Genomic DNA, 14,615 nt, shown 5'->3' on the forward strand with positions numbered 1-14,615 from the left:
ACCAAGGATGAACTGGCTATTTCCTCTGTCACCGTAGTAGCACTTCACCAGCTCCACAGACAAGAGTTTCACAAGCCGAACAAGAACACACAAGTCTCAAGAATTTCTGAGTATTTTGAGCACAAGGGAAGAGTTTCTGTGTCTCTGGATGAGAGGAAATGAGAGTCTATTTATAGACTCATCCAAAGACTCTTCCATTTTTCGTTTTCAGCCTTTCACACTGTGTTAATCGATTAGCTACAGTGGTTAATCGATTAACAACCCAACGGATAGTTCAACGGCTCTAAAAACGGCTAGTTTTTCAAACGTTCACTATGTTAATCGATTAACACCCTTTGTTAATCGATTAACGTTAATCGATTAACACCCTCTGTTAATCGATTAACACTGCATTGCTGGGCTTCTTCATGGCTCACTGGAAAAATCGATTAACACCTTCTGTTAATCGATTAACACTGCACAGAATTTTGCTTATGGCTTATTTTTACATCACTTTTGAATGCATACATAAAACTACTAATTTTCCTATGTTCATACAATTATTACAAAAGATTACAAGTCTTCAAAGATCATTCTTCATGAGTCATGGTTGTTCTTGACTTGATTTGGACATCATCAAAACTTCATCTTCATCATTTTGCTAACAATCTCCCCCTTTTTGATGATGATCAAAACCTTCTTGATTTAAAGCTTTTGGTAATAATCTGTATTTAAAACACAACTTAAGGAAGAAACAGTTGTTAGTGTACTTAGAAATAAGTTTAAGGCTTTAAATATTTCTCCCCCTTTTTGATCATTATTAAAAAGTGATGTATAATTGCTCCCCCTAAATTTATTAGAAATTATACTCCCCCTTAATAAAAGCATGTATGCATAGAAATATTAAGGAAAAAAACAACATACATTTTATTGAATTTTAAAGAGGCAAGCATACAAAGAAGTTAAATATATAGCACACATACTACAAAAAGCATAGAAGCATAAAATACCCCTTTAGATATGCCTCCAATTTCGTAATGATAATCCTCTAGGTTGTTTCCACATTTTGTTTAGATCTTCATCTTGAGGATTGTCATCATTCTTCATTTGTTGTCTTCTACAATTCTTCATCATTGCCTGCATGTAATTCAAATGACTCAAGAGGTTTTGCCTCAAGGTCTACAATTTCATCAAAGACAACATGCACACATTCTTCTTTTTCAAATGTTTTCCGTTTGAAAACTATTGATGAGTCAATATTTTATCAATTTCACTTAGTTTATTGTACCAAATTTGATCAGGGAATTGTGCTAAAATGTCTGGTATTATTCCGTTTTTGTTAATTGTGCGTAATTTGGTCAGAAATTCTTATTTTAATTAATTTGAATTATCTGAGCTTATTATTTTAATTAATGATTGCAGGAAAATTTTGAATTACATTCTTGGACATTTGGGAGAGCATTCTATTGTACACGGTGTTATTTAATTGGGAGAAGCTAGTTCCATTGATTTATTTCCATGTGTTAGAAGTGGAAAAATTCAATTGGAGAAGACAAGAAACTCTCGGTGTGTGCTTATTGGAGGGGTTCCTCATGGTTTTGCTACGTAACATTAGCTTGATATAATTGCTACACAGTTAAAAGCACACGACCTAGAGCCAATTTGGGAAAGCAATCAGTAAGTTAGAATTAAAGTGGGAACCACCACTTATTGTGTGCTCACGGTTTGAGAGGAATGGTAATTGGTAGCAAACTATTCTCCAAGGGAAGCATAAAAAAAGAGCTCACGGCCATACTTCTGAATTCTGAAAAAGAAGACTCACATTGACACACACCAAAACATCACAAAATGGAATCTATTTCTCTTTTAGCTAAAAGACAAGGGCCACCACAATATGGAAAAGCTCACAGAAATTTCAACTAAATTCTGAATCTTGCAAATGGACAAATCACGTTGATCAAAGAAGTAGAACCGCTCACGATTTTATTCCTCACTCAAGCCTTTATTCTATAGAAGAAGGTCACGGCCAAAGGCCAAGGGGTCCCTTCATCACTTAGAAAGTAATATTGGGAAGAAGGAAATGCATTGACTGACCCAAGTAAATTCCATCTGGCAGAAGCAGCGCATGAGAGATTGAAGTAAGTGAGTGATAGTTGAGGATTTACCCCTTTCATTAGAGAAGCCACAGTGCAGTGCAGCAAAGATAAAAAAATACACGGGCCATGGAAAAGGAAGTATTCATCAAAAATGTACGTTGGGATAAAAAGAGGGAGCAGCTACTGGAGGGAATATTATCCTCACTGAAAAGCTTGGCAGAGGACATGAAAAGAGTTGGAAGGTGGGAAACACACGAGATGAAAAAAAAAAAAAAGAAAAGAAGAGGAGAGGCAGAACAACTAGAGGGGATATACACTTCTCGGGGGACTCACTGGGGGGACGGATGGTCTTTGGGACATTGCTTTTGGAGATAGAAGGACTGCATCCAGCTGCCAACTTGGAGTGTAGGCTCTCGGTCTGTAAGGGGGAAGGAGAGAATTTTTCTTGGCTGGCTTTGCTTTTGAAAGTTTCTTGGAGAGTTAGGAGCAAGAGAAGAAAGACACTGCCATGGCCTGAAAGAAAGAACCCACGTATCTCTCTTCCACCTTCTGAATTCACTGTATTTTGCTGTTAGAGGTTTAAGCAAATTGAAGCACTTCACTTCTGTTCTACTGTCTAAGTATTTTATTTCATCTTTTTGTGTTGTTTGATAATGGATTCATGAGTAATTGTTGTTTAAGTTTCATTGAATGAAAAGTGCATTTTAATCTAGTGGAACCCGTGGAATGTTATGGTCTGGATGATATCTTCCATTATACTAGTTCTTTTAGAAAGTAAGCAATTGTTTCATTACTGGAGTGCTGCATGTGGGTGTAATTTTGGTTCTTGACTTTTGATTTTTGGAAGCACCACACGTTAATACATAGCCAGCTGGAGATGTATGGGTTTCATTCTCTTTTCTTCTCTCATGAATTTCTTTAAGATCTATTGAAAGCATTTTTATTTTTGGAAACCAACGTTGGATGTAATTCTGCATTCGGCACACATCGAGGAAGAAGTGAAGTGGTTATTACGTGTTGGGAGTTGAGGTACTGCAGCTGGAAGAAATAAGGAGATAGTGGAATTGTTTTGGTAGAATTAGCAGAGGTAGGTTGTGTACAGCCGTGAGTGGTGTTGGAGGAGAGAGTGCAGATTTGATTTTGAAGGAGGTTGATTTGTAAGGTACTTGGATGGTAGTTAAGTTAAGAAAAGAAGTTTAATTGATTGCTTGGGAAAGCACCGTCCTTGCTGGAAGAAGGAGAATGTCTCCCTTTAATCTTCATCCCAATTTAGCATGCAACTCCAATTCACTTTTTGTTGAGTCACGTGAATGATAGATAAGTTTTGGAATATTTTATTATATGTTCAATTGGAAGGGGAGGCACGTATGTGGAGAAATAAATTGCCAAGAAGAAGACAAGAAGTGGTAAGAATTTGGAATGGAAGGCCACGGGATTTGAAGAACCTATTCCCTTTTGCTTCATTTTATTTTTATTTTTGTTTTCTTTTGAATAAAATATATGGAACATGTCATGGCTTTTAGGAATTTTTAGAGACAATTTCACTTTCAAAAATTTAATTTCTTTAACTGTGCCTCTTTGCAATTTTTTTTTACTGTTCCAAGTTCATTTTCATTGTGTTAATTTTGCTTTATTATTTTGAAATTTATTTTGCCATTTTGAATTCAGTCATGTTTAATTTCCAGTTTAATTTAATCTTTTTGCATAAAATCAAAATTCACAAAACCCCCCTTTCGTGTGTGATCTGAGACTGAACCGCAATGTTGGTCCTTGAGAGACGACCTAGGAGTCACATCCTAGCTATGCTGCATTCTTAATTGCAATCAAATTTGTATGCGGTGCGACCCGTATCAACTATATATGCTTTGTATAAAAAAAATAGTTCCATCTACCTTGGAATAAAAATTTCTTAATTCTTCTTTTCAAATATTTAAAACAAAAACAATTTTTTTTTTTTTAAATTTTCTTAAATATTGTTTTAAAGAAATTCTAAATTTTAAACAATAGGTACCCAACTATTTTGTATGGGTCCTTTAGGTTAGTTTGAAAATTTGAAATCATTTTACAACCCAAATATATCTACCACTTGGAACACCATAATGCTTAATTTTACATTTGTTATATGTATGACCCTTTTTCATACAATAAAAGCATGATACAACATTTGTGTTCCTATAAGTTGTTCCTTTTTCTACCCAAGTTCTACGAGTTCTATAATTATGCTTATTTTTAATTCTAGGAACATACTTATTTTTAACAACCTTATTTTCATTATTTTTACTACATTCTCCTACGGTTGTTTCATCTAGTAGTTTCTTATGATTAACACAAGATGCACATTTATCACTACTAGTAAATTTACCTTTTTCAAAAAATAAAACTTTATTTTTCAAATCTTTATTTTCTTCAAAAATATTTTCAAAATTTAATTTTAAATTCTTATTTTCTTCAAGAATATTTTCAAAGTCTGATTTCAAATTTTTATTTTCTTCAAAAATATTTTCAAAATTTAACTTTAAATTTTTGAAATCCTTTTTCAATTTTTGATGGGCTTTATCTAATTTTTCAGATTCTACTATTAAAGCAGCATAAATTTCATGCAATTCATTTTCACTAATTTGACTAGAATTATCAGAATCGCTAGATGTACTTACTTGGCTTCCAGCGTCGTCATTCACCACTAAACAGATGTTTGCTTCTTCATCTGAGTAGCTTGAATCTGAAATGGCCTCATTGTCGTCTTCCCATGCGATGTACGCTTTCTTTTTCTTGAAGAATTTCTTTTCTTCACCTTTCTTTTGATTTGGGCAGTCTGCTTTTAGATGCCCCTTTTCTCCGCAACCATAGCATCGGTAATTTGAGGAAGATACTGGATTATCTTTCTTTTCGTATCTAAATTTTCCTTTACCTTTAGACTTCATGAACCTGTTGAGCCTTTTTATCATGAGTCTCAATTCTTCTTCTTCGTCTGAGTCTTCATCTTCCAATTTACCTTTGCTTCTTTCAACCTCCGACTTTAACGCCAAACTCTTCTTGTTGTTTTTGGCTTTTGCTTCTTCTTCATTAAGTCTTCCGAGGTCAAGTTCATGCTCTCTCAACTCTCCAAATAATGCCGCCATAGTCATTGTGTTGAGATTTTGTGACTCAGAAATTGCAGTCACTTTTGGTTGCCAAGACCTGTCTAAAGATTTCAGAATTTTTATATTAAGCTCATCAGTATCGAAAGATTTACCTAGTCCAATGAGATGATTGACAATGTTGGTGAAGCGTTTTTGAACATCTACTATTGTTTCCCCTTGTTTCATCCTGAACATCTCGTATTCCTGGATTAAGATATTCTTTCTAGCTCTCTTAACATCATCTGTACCTTCATGGGTTACTCTTAGTACTTCCCACATTTCTTGTGCAGTTTTACAAATAGAAATCCTGTAAAACTCATCAACAGTTAAAGCAGATGAAATAATATTACGAGCTTTTACATCATTACCAAATTTTTTCTTATCTTGAGCAGTCCATTGGTCACGGGGCTTTGGTTCCTGCATATTGTTAGTTGGAACAAAAGGACCAAATGCAACAGCATCCCAAATATCTATATCAATAGATTCCATAAAAATTTGCATTCTGACCTTCCAAAATGCGTAATTTTCACCTGTGAATAGTGGTGGTCTATTGATAGAAGCACCCTCTGCAAAGGTTTGATGTGATCCTGCCATTTGAATGACTATCAAAGCAAGCTCTGATACCAATTGTCAGGAGCGGCTGCAGCGGAATGGTTAGCGTGGAATAACAAACCAAGAGGGTTTTTAATACTAACGTGTGCCTTTTAATTTCTACTCAATTAAACTTACTTAGCAATTAACAAAGACAAATAAAGCAAGAGTAAGGTTGAGAGAAATTTGCACAGATGATTTTATCCTGGTTCGGATCTTACCAATCCTACGTCCAGTCGTTTATCTCAAACAAGATAAACCTTTTTACTAACACAAAACAATTACAAACTACAATCACAAAGATACAATTTGTAAGAGTTTAGAAAACACCTCTCTTGATACCACAAGAGATGAAACTACACCTCCTTTGAGTCTTCACAAAGGATGAACACCTCCTCCGAATACTTCATGAAGGATGAACACCTCCTCCGAATACTTCACGAAGGATGATTCTCTTCCGAACACCTCCTTAAACACACCAAGGATGAACCGGCTATTTCCTCTGTCACCATAGCAGCACTTCAACAGCTCCACAGACAAGAGTTTCACAAGCCGAATAAGAACACACAAGTCTCAAGAATTTCTGAGTATTTTGAGCACAAGGGAAGAGTTTCTGTGTCTCTGGATGTTTTTCTTAATAGGAAATGAGAGTCTATTTATAGACTCATCCAAAGACTCTTCCATTTTTCGTTTTCAGCCTTTCACACTGTGTTAATCGATTAGCTACAGTGGTTAATCGATTAACAACCCAACGGATAGTTCAACGGCTCTAAAAACGGCTAGTTTTTCAAACGTTCACTATGTTAATCGATTAACACCCTTTGTTAATCGATTAACGTTAATCGATTAACACCCTCTGTTAATCGATTAACACTGCATTGTTGGGCTTCTTCATGGCTCACTGGAAAAATCGATTAACACCTTCTGTTAATCGATTAACACTGCACAGAATTTTGCTTATGGCTTATTTTTACATCACTTTTGAATGCATACATAAAACTACTAATTTTCCTATGTTCATACAATTATTACAAAAGATTACAAGTCTTCAAAGATCATTCTTCATGAGTCATGGTTGTTCTTGACTTGATTTGGACATCATCAAAACTTCATCTTCATTATTTTGCTAACATGCAGTAGCGGAGACTATCGTCAAGGCGGCGGTCGTTCTTGTTGTCGATGTAGCCCTCGGGAGAGAAGCCGCGGATCTGGCCACCGAAGCAGTTAGGAAACCTAGACGCGTCGAAGCGATTGATGGTGGTGATGCCACTCTCTCCGGCAAGGAGGTTCTCGTAATAACCCTCAATGTCGTTGTCGAACACGAACACAAAGCGCATTCCGGTGATCACCACGCACTTCTTGGGGTCCTTCTGGCGCTGCGGGGCAGAGACCTTGGGCCCCGCTGATAAGTGCCAAGAATTGCATATCCTAAGCACTTATTTTAATCTCCTTTGATGCATTATGGAGTAAAATCTCATGAAAAGTTGTATAATATGTATATATTGTTGATTTTGTATCAGTTTGAGTGTTTTTGTGTGTTTATTTTGCAGTTAAATAAGGATTGGAGAAGAAAATAAAGAGTCACTATTCACGCGTTGACCGGCACTATTCATCCGTTGACTGTACTGTTCACGCGTTGACTTTACTGTTTGACTCGCCCAGCGAGTTGACTCTGCTCGCCCAGCGAGCCAGCGAGCTGGAACAGCTCGCCCAGCGACCGACGCTCGCCCAGCGACCGATGCTCGCCCAGCGAGCGTACGTTCGTCGCCCAGCAAAAAATCACTTAAGGTTCTTTCTTTAAAAACGCGATCCAGAGGCAGAAACCAGAGAGTTCTAGAGGGGAGAAGCCAGGGGGAACTCTGCAGCTCGTGTCCATGCTCGTTTTGGGTGCTTCGGAGTGGAATTTCACCACTTTCTACCATCCAATCCATCCTTTATCGCTTCTATGATGTATATGTGTAGCTAGAACTCCATTTCACTGGGGTTGAGAGTACATTTCTGAAACTCTTTGTAATTTCTATATTAATGCATGATCTTGTATGAATTTTGTGTTCTATCTTTATTATTCATGCCTATGATGAGAATCTGAGCTATTTGAACGGTTAAATCATTGAGAAATGTATGAGACCGCGGACCTAGGATAGAACTGCTAAAGGATTTCGAGTCCTAGACATAGGAGGAAATTCTTAGTCATCTGTGACATTGTGATTAAGGCAAATCTGATAACTGAATTATCTAAGAGATTAGGATTTAGTTTGAATGATTCTGAACGGTCATCTGAGAGATCAGGACTGCATGCGCCTAGGATGTTGATGCTAAATTTTGAGGAATTGTGTTAGTAGAAAAATTACTTGAGTGATGAACTTAAAAATCAACCCCAGTGAACTTTAATTCATCTGTTTTTACCACTTTAATTTCATCTGCATGCTAAAATTCATCTGTGTTATTAAATTACGTTTATTAATCGCTAAATTAGTAAACTTTAATCAATCTGTGAATCAAAACAAATCTCTTGGGAAACGATATTCGGACTTACTGATTTATTACTTGTACGATTCGGTACACTTGCCGAGGTCTCAACACCCGCCGATGCAGAGAGGAAGAAGACGGGCTTGGTGGCGGCGGCTCTTCTGTTGGCGACATTGTTGGGAGCGCGAAGCGGGTCCAAGGGAGAAACGCGGAGGGTGAGCAAGTTTAGCGCTTGCATGATGGCGAAGAATGATGGCTGGGTCAGGTTCCTCTTCATCTTCTCTCGTGTGTTTTGAGTTAACTATTGTCTAAGAATGATGGCGAAGAATGATGGCGCCGCTGCCGGGGACTTGTTTTTGTTTTCGTTGATTGTTTGTTGTTTATCTGGTTTAGTTGATTTTAGCTATCTATTGTCTAAGTGTGTATTGTGATTATATTTGAATTCTTGTACATATTTGTTATCATCTGTAGAGATTGTGTATTTTTGGATTGTTTTCTTTTAGTTTGTGTTTTGTATGAGAAGCAGAGAACAGGTTGAAAATCTACTTTTTGATCCGGAAATTGAAAGAACTGCTCGAAGAAACAACAGCAGAAGAAGGAGACAAAGTAGAGAATCTAGAGAAGCCTCTGCTATTTCTGAAGAAATTTTGAACTTTTCATCTAGTCAAGACAAAGAAGAAATGGAAGATAATCGTACTGGAGAAGGTTCTGGGCAAGGAAGACGTACTCTTGCAGATTATAATACTTTCTCAGGACCTCTGCACTTCAACAGTATTGCAAGACCAGTGGTGAATGCTGCTAACATGGAGATGAAGCCAGCTCTTATTCATCTGGTGCAGAACAATCAATTTCATGGATTATACCACGAGAATCCATACACTCACTTGGCTACTTTCATGGAGATTTGTAATACAGTGAGGATTCATCAGGTTCCAGATGAAGCAATTCGACTCAGCTTATTTCCATTCTCATTGGCTGGTAATGCAAAAATGTGGCTGAATTCCTTTCCAGAGAATAGTCTGACAGTATGGGATGATGTGGTTGCTAAATTTTTGAATAAGTTTTTCCCTCAGTCCAAAGTCAATAAGGGAAAGCAGGAGATCTCTTCTTTCCAACAAGATGCTGATGAAACTCTAGGTCAAGCATGGGATAGATTCAAAGGCCTACTGAGAAAAACCCCTACTCATGGATTTGATGAGCCTACAATGTTAAATTTGTTTCTTGGAGGGCTAAAATCTCAAACAAAGTTAATGTTAGATGCATCAGCTGGAGGTAGTATCAGATGGAAGACGCCTGAAGAAGCACATGATCTGATTGAAAACATGGCTACAAATGATAATGAAGTTCAGAGTGAAAGAGCTCAATTTCAACAAAAAGGTGTTCTTCAACTTCAATCTCAAGATGCTTTACTAGCTCAAAACAAGATTATGACTCAGCAACTTGAGACATTAATGAAGAAGTTATCTCAGCTACCTAAAGAATTGCAGAATGTTTCTCAAACTCAACATCAGATGGTTCAAAGTTGTGAATTATGCGGAGGAAATCATAATAGTGGTCAATGTGTAGTGCAAAGCATGTCTCATGAAGAAGTGAATTATATGGGAAATCAAGGTCTTCAGACGAATTATAATCAAGGTCAAAGTTTTAATCAAGCATGGAGACCTCATCCGAGTATGGGACAAGCTGTTCCTTTCAATAGACCACCTCCACAGAACTTTCAGCAACAACCTACTCTGACAGACAGAACTTCAAAACTGGAAGAAACTCTTCAGCAGTTTATGCAGGTATCAATTTCCAACCATAAAAGTACAGAAGCCTCACTTAGGAATTTGGAGATTCAGGTGGGTCAATTAGCTAAGAAGTTGGAAGTAAAACCAGTGAAGGACTTTGGGGCAACCACTGAAGTAAATCCAAAGGAAGACTGCAATGTTATTACTACAAGATCTGGAAGAATGCTGGAAGAAAAAGAGAATGAGAAAAAAGTGAGTGAAGAAAAAGATAATATGAGTAAACAGGGAGATGAAGAAGAAGAGAAAGAGGATAGAGAAATTGAAAAAGAGAGAGAGGGAGAGAAAAGGAAAGAACAGATGTATGAGAAACCTCTTCCTTATCCAAAGGTTTTCTCTAGAAACGAGAAGGAAAAACAGTTCAGGAGTTTCATTGATATTTTCAAGAAGTTGGAAATCAAGATGCCCTTCTCAGAAGCACTGAAACAAATACCTGCTTACTCAAAATTCATGAAAGATTTGCTCACAAAGAAGAGAAAGTATATTGAGGAAGAAACTATAGAAGTACAGGGCCAGTGCAGTGCTATCATTCAGAAGTTGCTTCCACCAAAGTTTAAAGATCCAGGCAGTTTTACAATTCCATGCACCATTGGTAAACTGACTATTGGGAAAGCGTTAATTGATCTTGGAGCCAGCATCAATCTTATGCCTCTGTCAATGTTTAAGAAGATTGGAGAATTAGAGTTGAAGCCCACACGCATGACTCTACAATTGGCAGACAGATCAATCAAATATCCGCATGGAGTAGTAGAAGATGTGTTGGTAAAGGTAGACAAATTCTTATTTCCAGTGGATTTTGTTGTCATGGAGATGGAAGAGGATAAAGAAATTCCTTTGATTTTGGGAAGACCATTCATGAAGACTGCTCGAGTATTGATTGATGTTGATGATGGAAAGCTTAAATTGAGAGTTGAGAATGAAGAAGTAAATTTTAATGTTTTTGAAGCAATGTCTCACCCAAATGATGAAGATACATGCTTTCAAACTGATGAGCTTGAGGAAGTTTGCATGATGGCACAGAAGACGATGCACATATCATCACCTCTTGAAAGAACTCTTGTTGATGCTTGTGAATTTTTACTTGTAGATGAAGAGAAGTTAATTGATGAATGTATACAGAGTCTAGATGCTTTGAAGGAGATTCCATCTGATGAAAAAGAGATAAAAGAAAAGAAGCTGGACTTGAAGTTGCTACTTTCACATTTGAAGTATGCTTTTCTTGACAAAGATGACAATAAACCTGTGATCATCAGCAATGTTGTATCCACTCTGGAGGGAGAAAAGTTAACTGAATTCTTGAAAGTGGACAAAGGAGCTGTAGGTTGGTCAAATTCTGATCTGAAAGGAATAAGTCCTTCTTCTTATTCCATGCATATAATATTCATGAAGGATGATTTCAAACCGTTGGCTCAACCACAGAGTGCTTCTTAGTGTCAAGCTAAAGACGTTAAACAAGCGCTTACTGGGAGGCAACCCAGCTTTCTAACTCTATCTATTTATGTTTTCAGTTCTTTTGGTTGTGTGGATTGAATCTGAATCTGTTGGTTGTGTGGATTGATTTATGTTTCTGCAATGATTTGATTGTGAATTGTGTGTTTGAAGTTTGAATTTGAATTTGGAATTCTGTCCATGATAACTGGCATGATTGTGAGATTGTTATTGCAAAATCTGAGTTTTAGAACTTGTGTTATGATTATATATGAGTTGTTCTTGAATCTGATTGATTGTGACCCAGAAGTTGAATATCTGAGTGTACTGAGACAGCTTTGAAAGCAAGTGAGAAGTTGTTATTGCTATGAATTCGATTTTTGCATAATTCTTATTGATACAGATGCATTCTGGTTTAGAAATGAGAAAGGCAGTTTTGTTTGATGAAATTAGCTACTTGGCCAGATGACTACCCATATGTGAATATTCATCCTTTGTTATCCTGTTTGAGCCTTATATATATTTGTTGTGAACCCTGAGCTTCTTACAAAAAAATCTACCTTATCCAACACTCTTGGAGAAGAGAACAAGAAACATATTTGTCAAGATGATAGGTAGAAATTAAGTTTGGGGGAAATCATAATCAGTTGAATCTTAAACTGAAAAAAAAAATTGTATTGTATCATGTAAATATGATAAAGTATCAAAGTTAGAGAAAAAAAAAAAAATATATATATATATATATATATATATATATATATTATGTGATGAATGAAGAGGTAGTTGATGAATAAAGTTTCAATGTTGTTATGTTCTTGTTCTCCTCTTCTTTAGTGTTGTTTTGTTTCCTTGTAAAACCATGTTTCTTCTAGCCAAGCCAAGTTATAACCTGAGAAAGTCCTTTCGATTTAAATCAGAATGTTTGATGTGTATATGAGATGACTTGCAAAAGTTGATGAAGTAGTTGATGACACTTTGAGCGTGAATTTGAGTGTAAACACTTGCAGGTTGAGGTAAACACTGATTGAGCACATTTGTACTATTCTTTTTCTGGTTGTCTTATCATTTCAGATTCAAGAACTTGTTAATATAGAAGTTATAACACTTGATCTGAATATTTGGAGGTGTAGGTACAATCCTTACTTTTGTGACAGAGATTATGTGATGGAATACTAACTGCTTTGTTGGGTTCGTTTTTCTGTTGAATTTGCTTTTCATGAGGACATGAAAAAGTTCAAGTTTGGGGGTGTGATAAGTGCCAAGAATTGCATATCCTAAGCACTTATTTTAATCTCCTTTGATGCATTATGGAGTAAAATCTCATGAAAAGTTGTATAATATGTATATATTGTTGATTTTGTATCAGTTTGAGTGTTTTTGTGTGTTTATTTTGCAGTTAAATAAGGATTGGAGAAGAAAATAAAGAGTCACTATTCACGCGTTGACCGGCACTATTCATCCGTTGACTGTACTGTTCACGCGTTGACTTTACTGTTTGACTCGCCCAGCGAGTTGACTCTGCTCGCCCAGCGAGCCAGCTCGCCCAGCGACCGACGCTCGCCCAGCGAGCGTACGTTCGTCGCCCAGCGAAAAATCACTTAAGGTTCTTTCTTTAAAAACGCGATCCAGAGGCAGAAACCAGAGAGTTCTGGAGGGGAGAAGCCAGGGGGAACTCTGCAGCTCGTGTCCATGCTCGTTTTGGGTGCTTCGGAGTGGAATTTCACCACTTTCTACCATCCAATCCATCCTTTATCGCTTCTATGATGTATATGTGTAGCTAGAACTCCATTTCACTGGGGTTGAGAGTACATTTCTGAAACTCTTTGTAATTTCTATATTAATGCATGATCTTGTATGAATTTTGTGTTCTATCTTTATTATTCATGCCTATGATGAGAATCTGAGCTATTTGAACGGTTAAATCATTGAGAAATGTATGAGACCGCGGACCTAGGATAGAACTGCTAAAGGATTTCGAGTCCTAGACATAGGAGGAAATTCTTAGTCATCTGTGACATTGTGATTAAGGCAAATCTGATAACTGAATTATCTAAGAGATTAGGATTTAGTTTGAATGATTCTGAACGGTCATCTGAGAGATCAGGACTGCATGCGCCTAGGATGTTGATGCTAAATTTTGAGGAATTGTGTTAGTAGAAAAATTACTTGAGTGATGAACTTAAAAATCAACCCCAGTGAACTTTAATTCATCTGTTTTTACCACTTTAATTTCATCTGCATGCTAAAATTCATCTGTGTTATTAAATTACGTTTATTAATCGCTAAATTAGTAAACTTTAATCAATCTGTGAATCAAAACAAATCTCTTGGGAAACGATATTCGGACTTACTGATTTATTACTTGTACGATTCGGTACACTTGCCGAGGTCTCAACACCCGCCGATGCAGAGAGGAAGAAGACGGGCTTGGTGGCGGCGGCTCTTCTGTTGGCGACATTGTTGGGAGCGCGAAGCGGGTCCAAGGGAGAAACGCGGAGGGTGAGCAAGTTTAGCGCTTGCATGATGGCGAAGAATGATGGCTGGGTCAGGTTCCTCTTCATCTTCTCTCGTGTGTTTTGAGTTAACTAATCAAATTCCTATTTCCCTTTCTCTAACCCTATTTACTTAAAAAAAATTCTAATCCTAAAAAATTCTTAACATTACTAATTCAATTTTTTGCAACATTAAAAACTGTTAATTTAGTTAAAAATTCCACGTAATATAATAGTTTTACATAATAGTTTTACATCAACACATTAAATGTACACCACGTCAGCAAATTTTAACATCGTCTATGAAAACTTAACGAACAGGGCTTAATTGACTCAATTTTTCAAATATTTGGACCCAATTGAGACAATTTTACAAGTATATAGACCAAATTTTGACAGTTCAAAAAACGAGGACCCACTTGAGATTCCCCAACAAATACGAGGACGATCCGAGGGTTTAAACCTATATATATACATTAATTGCACAAAAATATTTAATTTTTTCATAAAAGTGTTATTTTGTAAAACATTCATGAAAAAACAAATTTACATGATCTTATTTTAGTTTGAAAACAAATTTTGATATTGTTGTTCAAGTTTACACTGATAAAACAAAAGTTTTATTTTCCATTAAAAATAAACTCTAAATTATAT

The 14,615-nt window shown here is 36.5% G+C and overlaps 1 non-coding gene across 1 annotated transcript; it reads right to left on the bottom strand.

The window, feature by feature from the left end:
* Positions 1-9,343: 9,343 nt before the first annotated feature.
* On the bottom strand, positions 9,344-9,446 carry LOC128195155 (small nucleolar RNA R71). The gene has a single exon (XR_008246727.1). It is a non-coding gene; the product is annotated as a small nucleolar RNA R71 (small nucleolar RNA).
* Positions 9,447-14,615: the final 5,169 nt, after the last annotated feature.

Source organism: Vigna angularis, chromosome 1 (genome assembly GCF_016808095.1).
Source record: "Vigna angularis cultivar LongXiaoDou No.4 chromosome 1, ASM1680809v1, whole genome shotgun sequence".
NCBI classification, from domain to species: domain Eukaryota; kingdom Viridiplantae; phylum Streptophyta; class Magnoliopsida; order Fabales; family Fabaceae; genus Vigna; species Vigna angularis.